A 6,818-nucleotide genomic window follows, 5' to 3' on the forward strand; every position below is an offset into this window, starting at 1 on the left:
TAATTTTCTGAGAGTTTCTAAATAGATATTGATAACTGCCAGTGTTCTTCCAGATTCATTTTGTTAAACTGTAAATAGTTTACACGGATGTAAAATTTTCTTTTATTTAATCTTGTTTCTCTATATAATTGCTGCATGGTGTTTACATGCATCTGCCCAACCGTTTACATCGAACATTATAATCAATTTATTAACTAATGATCCACCGCCTCCCACTACAAACCACCATTACCCATCGTTTATGATCAGAAATGTCTAGTCAAAGACTATAATACTTATGACAGAGAACTAATAATTTTTGGTAGAATGGAGATAAAGAGATGAAGGTGTTTTCACAGTGTAAGAAGAAGCAGAGGAAATCTTACAATCAATTGAAAGATTGATGAGTCTAGAAAAATGATGATCCTATCATCATTTAGCAAAATTTTTACGTTCATTTGGCTATAATCGCTATGTAATAAGTGGAGTGGATTTTATGTAACTATGAAACTATAAAATATGTAAATAAACATGGAATGAAGGAATTACTTATAAAACTCCCAATTTTATTTTTTTCTAGAAAATATGAGTTCACAGATAGTCTTGTCAAACATCTATATTAAGTCTTAGTCAATTCACTTCTGCTACAAAATACTGAAGTGTCTCCTATTCCAGGATGCACAATTAATTATAATTATACACTTAATGTAATTAATTACATTAAAACTAAAATACATACCAGAAACCACACACACACAATACAAGAAAATAAAATAGCAGTAGCCCACATACAAATACAACATGCAGACATGCAAATGGTTCAAATGGCTCTGAGCACTATGGGACTTAACTGCTGAGGTCATCAGTCCCCTAGAACGTAGAACTACTTAAACCTAACTCACCTAAGGACATCACACACGCCCATGCCCGAGGCAGGATTCGAACCTGCGACTGTAGCAGTTGCGCGGTTCCAGACTGTAGCGCCTAGAACCGCTCGGCCACTCGGGCCGGCTGCAGACATGCAGACCACACTACCAAAGAGAAATTACTTGGCACACAATAATAACTGCATATAAAGTTACACACGAAGTTGCAAACATTCAAATGAAACAAGACCTACATACAGCATGCAAAACAAGAAGTATGCCCTCCAAACACATTTAAACACCTAAACATACTGTATATAAAACAATAAATATCCTTCAAACAAATTCGAACACCTAAGACAGCAAATTCCAAGAATCATGCATATACCAACCCAAAAGCCAAAGTTCCAACACAGGTTATGTTACAATGAGAAGTAGGATTTTTAACACAAGATATAGAGAACATATCACACATTGGAAGAATGACTTTCATCGCTTCATATTGCAGAACAGTTAAAACAATATATCCATTGCCACACAAATATAGAGCAAGTCATAAAAAGTATCACAGCAAATAATCACAATGCCTATCTCATCCCAGTACAAGAAAACGATCGCAGACAAACATAGCCCTTTATAGAGAGCACAAATTTCTAAAATTGGTAGTTTTCTTTTAACTTATTCAGCGAGTTTGAGAACATGTTGTGTTCTAAGAACTAAAATTGGCAAGATGTGCACAAACCTTAATGTATCTCAAAAGACTGATAGTTACCCACTTGGTATTTTTTAATGTAGATTACTTTTTTTACAGAACAAAACAAAAATTTCTAGACCATCAAAGATGTACATATAAACCAAATGAAGCAGAAGAAAATAAAGAAGAAAAAATGATATCTCATAATTAGCAATATCTTCACATAGTTATCATGACTAAGAAAAATTAGTTCAGTATCAACTCAAATGACACATTAATTCTCTTCATAGTGGAGAAACAAGGTGTATACTTAAAAAACATTATTCGTTTTGTATACCATATGCAATACTTATCTTGCCTATAAGATTTCACAACTGAACGCAAAAATTAACTTATTACTTTACTTTTCTGTTTTGTGTTTTCCAGTGCTAAACAGCATAACTGAAGTTGAACAAAATGTGTTCTAAAAGCTACATTTTTTAGAGATTGGTTAGGTAAAGTGCTGTTCACTGTCAGTTTCCGACTAGGTGAATGTAGGAAACCTCACAAAACCATCTTGAAACTGCCCAGTAGAATCCGCTTTTGGCAGCCTATATCCAAGGTTGTCCTCGTTTCTCCCACTTATCGCGTTATTGTGCAGCATGCCAACTGGAAGGCAGAATTTATACCTTATGACTGTATGTGGCGCTGTGTTTCATACATAGACTATGAGAAGGTCTCAATCCTGAAGATGGCATTCTTTTGACCTTGAAATTACACAGTTTTTTCTCTTCTAGCATAAAAAAACGTTACTTCTTTACAGATGTACGGATGTACAAACCACTACAACATTTTAAGTAAATTAGAATACTGCGATGTCATTAGCAATGCTGCAAAGTGGTTCAAGAAATATTTCACAAACAAGAAACAATAGGTGTCACTACGAAGGACCAGTGAATTACGGTACCAGTCATCAGCAGACTGGTGGTAATTACATATTATGGTGTCCAACTAGGGCCATTCTTATGGCCATAATTACATTTTATGGTGTCTACAAGTGTCCATCTTTGGGCCATTGGTTTTGCTTGAGTATTAATGACTTCTCATCAACTATACTGCCAGACGAAAAGCCGATTTTGTTATGAAAAGAATATGAGTACTGCAGTAAAAAGCAAGTTGACAAATGTTTTAGAATAGGCTGGTAATGTTATATTTACGGACTTTAATAAATGGTTCACAGGCAACTTAGTGACATTAAACTTTGAGAACACGTACTACATGCAGTTCAGAATATGTAAGGGGTTAACATTCACTATACGCATAACATATGAAGACGTGCAAATAAGAGAGTTTGACAGTATTAAATACAGTATCTGAGATTGTTGTTGTTGTTGTTGTGGTCTTCAGTCCTGAGACTGGTTTGATGCGGTTCTCCATGCTACTATGTCCTGAGCAAGCTTCTTCATCTCCCAGTACCTACTGCAACCTACATCCTTCTGAATCTGCTTAGTGTATTCATCTCTTGGTCCCCCTCTACGATTTTTACCCTCCATGCTGCCCTCCAATGCTAAATTTGGGATCCCTTGATGCCTCAAAACATGTCCTACCAACCGGTCCCTTCTTTTTGTCAAGTTATGCCACAAACTCCTCCCCAATTCTATTCAATACCTCCTCATTAGTTATGTGATCTAACCATCTAATCTTCAGCATTCTTCTGTAGCACCACATTTCGAAAGCTTCTATTCTCTTCTTGTCCAAACTATTTATCGTCCATGTTTCACTTCCATACATAGCTACACTCCATACAAATACTTTCAGAAACGACTTCCTCACACTTAAATCTATACTCGATGTTAACAAATTTCTCTTCTTCAGAAACGCTTTCCTTGCCATTGCCAGTCTACATTTTATATCCTCTCTACTTCGACCATCATCAGTTATTTTACTCCCTAAATAGCAGAACTCCTTTACTACTTTAAGTGTCTCATTTCCTAATCTAATTCCCTCAGCATCACCCGATTTAATTTGACTACATTCCATAATCCTCGTTTTGCTTTTGTTGATGTTCATCTTATATCCTCCTTTCAAGACACTGTCCATTCCGTTCAATTGCTCTTCCAAGTCCTTTGCTGTCTCTGACAGAATTACAATTCATCGGCGAACCTCGAAGTTTTTATTTCTTCTCCATGAATTTTAATACCTACTCCGAATTTTTCTTTTGTTTCCTTTACTGCTTGCTCAATATACAGATTGAATAACATCGGGGAGATGCTACAACCCTGTCACACTCCCTTCCCAACCACTGCTTCCCTTTCATGCCCCTCGACTCTTATAACTGCAATCTGGTTTCTGTACAAATTGTAAATAGCCTTTCGCTCCCTGTATTTTACCCCCGCCACCTTCAAAATTTGAAAGAGAGTATTCCAGTTAACATTCTCTAAGTCTACAAATGCTAGAAACGTAGGTTTGCCTTTTCTTAATCTTTCTTCTAAGATAAGTCGTAAGGTTAGTATTGCCTCACGTGTTCCAACATTTCTATGGAATCCAAACTGATCTTCCCCGAGGTCCGCTTCTACCAGTTTTTCCATTCGTCTGTACAGAACTCGTGTTAGTATTTTGCAGCTGTGAGTTATTTAATTGATAGTTCGGTAATTTTCACATCTGTCAACACCTGCTTTCTTTGGGATTGGAATTATTATATTCTTCTTGAAGTCTGACGCTATTTCGCCTGTCTCATACATCTTGCTCACCAGATGGCTCTCCCAAGGCCGTCAGTAGTTCTAATGGCATGTTGTCTACTCCCGGGGCCTTGTTTCGACTCAGGTCTTTCAGTGCTCTGTCAAACTCTTCACGCAGTATCTTATCTCCCATTTCGTCTTCATCTACATCCTCTACCATTTCCATAATATTGTCCTCAAGTACATCGCCCTTGTATAAACCCTCTATATACTCCTTCCACCTTTCTGCCTTCCCTTCTTTACTTAGAACTGGGTTCCCATCTGAGCTCTTGATTGTCATACAAGTGGTTCTCTTCTCTCCAAAGGTCTCTTTAATTTTCCTGTAGACAGTATCTATCTTCCCCCTAGTGAGATAAACCTCTACATCCCTACATTTGTCCTCTAGCCATCCCTGCTTAGCCATTTTGCACTTCCTGTCGATCTCATTTTTGAGACGTTTATATTTCTTTTTGCCTACTTCATTTACTGCATTTTTATATTTTCTCCTTTCATCCATTAAGTTCAATATTTCTTCTGTTACCCAAGGATTTCTATTAGCCCTCGTCATTTTACCTACTTGATCGTCTGCTGCCTTCACTACTTCATCCCTCTGAGCTACACATTCTTCTTCTATTGTATTTCTTTCTCCCATTCCTGTCAATTGTTCCCTTATGCTCTCCCTGAAACTCTGTACAACCTCTGGTTTAGTCAGTTCATCCAGGTCCCATCTCCTTAAATTAGCACCTTTTTGTAGTCTCTTCAGTTTTAATCTACAGTTCATAACCAATGCATTGTGGTCAGAGTCCACATCTGCCCCTGGAAATGTCTTACAATTTAAAACCTGGTTCCTAAATCTGTGTCTTACCATTATATAATCTATCTTACACCTTTTAGTATCTCCAGGATTCTTCCATGTATACAACCTTCTTTTATGATTCTTGAACCAAGTGTTAGCTATGATTAAGTTATGCTCTGTGCAAAATTCTACCAGACGGCTTCCTCTTTCATTTCTTCCACCCAATCCATGTTCACCTACTATGTTACCTTCTCTCCCTTTTCCTACTGTCGAATTCCAGTCACCCATGACTATTAAATTTTCGTCTACCTTCACTACCTGAATAATTTCTTTTATCTCATCATACATTTCATCAATTTCTTCATCATCTGCAGAGCTAGTTGGCATATAAACTTGTACTACTGTAGTAGGCGTGGGCTTTGTGTCTATCTTGGCCACAATAAAGCATTCACTATGCTGTTTGTAGTAGCTTACCCGCACTCCCATTTTTTTATTCATTATTAAACCTACTGCTGCATTACCCCTATTTGAGTTTGTATTTATAACCCCGTATTCACCTGACCAGAAGTCTTGTTCCTCCTGCCACCGAACTTCGCTAATTCCCACTATATCTAACTTTAACCTATCCATTTCCCTTTTTAAATTTTCTAACCTACCTGCCCGATTAAGGGATCTGACATTCCACGCTCCGATCCGTAGAACGCCAGTTTCTTTCTCCTGATAACGACGTCCTCCTGAGTAGTCCCCACCCGGAGATCCGAATGGGGGACTATTTTACCTCCGGAATATTTTACCCAAGAGGACGCCGTCATCATTTAATCATACAGTAAAGCTCCATGCCCTCGGGAAAAATTACGGCTGTAGTTTCCCCTTGCTTTCAGCCGTTCGCAGTACCAGCACAGCAAGGCCGTTTTGGTTAATGTTACAAGGCCAGATCGGTCAATCATCCAGATTGTTGCCCCTGCAACCACTGAAAAGTCTGCTGCCCCCCTTCAGGAACCACACGTTTGTCTGGCCTCTCAACATATACCCTTCCGTTGTGGTTGCACCTACAGTACGGCCATCTGTATCGCTGAGGCACGCAAGCCTCCCCACCAACGGCAAGGTCCATGGTCCGTGGGGGGATCTGAGATTACAACTTTGTAATAAATTAAGTTGGCAGGAGCACATCATAGAACAGTTGAAACGCCTAAAAATCCTTATTCGCAGTGCAAACGTTATTAGTCATAGGTGATATAAAAATAAAAAAAAACGTTGGCGTGCTTTGCTTACTTTCATTCCATAATGTCATATGGTATCACATTTAGGAGAATCTCTTGAAGTCACACAGACGTTTTCGGATTCCATATCATGCAATACTGTCTATCGTGTGAATTCATGAACATCAACTAGAAGTCTGTTCAATGAATTGGCAAACCAATTACTGTTTCCTAGAATATTTATTCCACAATGAAATTCGTTGTTTTTCGAACTGAGCTGTTTATTGGAGAAAGCAACAGATTAGATTTAGATCTAGCGCTATACAGTCGATCTTAGATTGACCTAATGAGCGGAGAATTCATCAGAATTACATCAAAATACGCCATCAGAAAGGTCTTCACTATTATTCTGACGCAGACTATCGCCACAAAGTGCTCTGAAAGTGGCTGATGAATCACGATTTTACCGTCTCCTGTACGAACGGCGAATATGGGTTTTGAACGGTCGGATACAGTGGTCACAATGACAGTCTAAATGTTGAGAATACCTTTGGTAGCTGTTGTATTGTTGCGAGGGTATCTGGCACC

General features: G+C 38.3%; 1 non-coding gene across 1 annotated transcript; it reads right to left on the minus strand.

Moving 5' to 3' along the window:
• Positions 1–903: 903 nt before the first annotated feature.
• Trnas-gga (transfer RNA serine (anticodon GGA)) lies at positions 904–987 on the minus strand. The gene is given in 2 exon segments: positions 904–941; positions 948–987. It is a non-coding gene; the product is annotated as a tRNA-Ser (tRNA).
• Between the last annotated feature and the right edge of the window lie 5,831 nt (positions 988–6,818).

The sequence above is a fragment of the Schistocerca serialis genome, chromosome 4, assembly GCF_023864345.2.
Source record: "Schistocerca serialis cubense isolate TAMUIC-IGC-003099 chromosome 4, iqSchSeri2.2, whole genome shotgun sequence".
NCBI classification, from domain to species: domain Eukaryota; kingdom Metazoa; phylum Arthropoda; class Insecta; order Orthoptera; family Acrididae; genus Schistocerca; species Schistocerca serialis.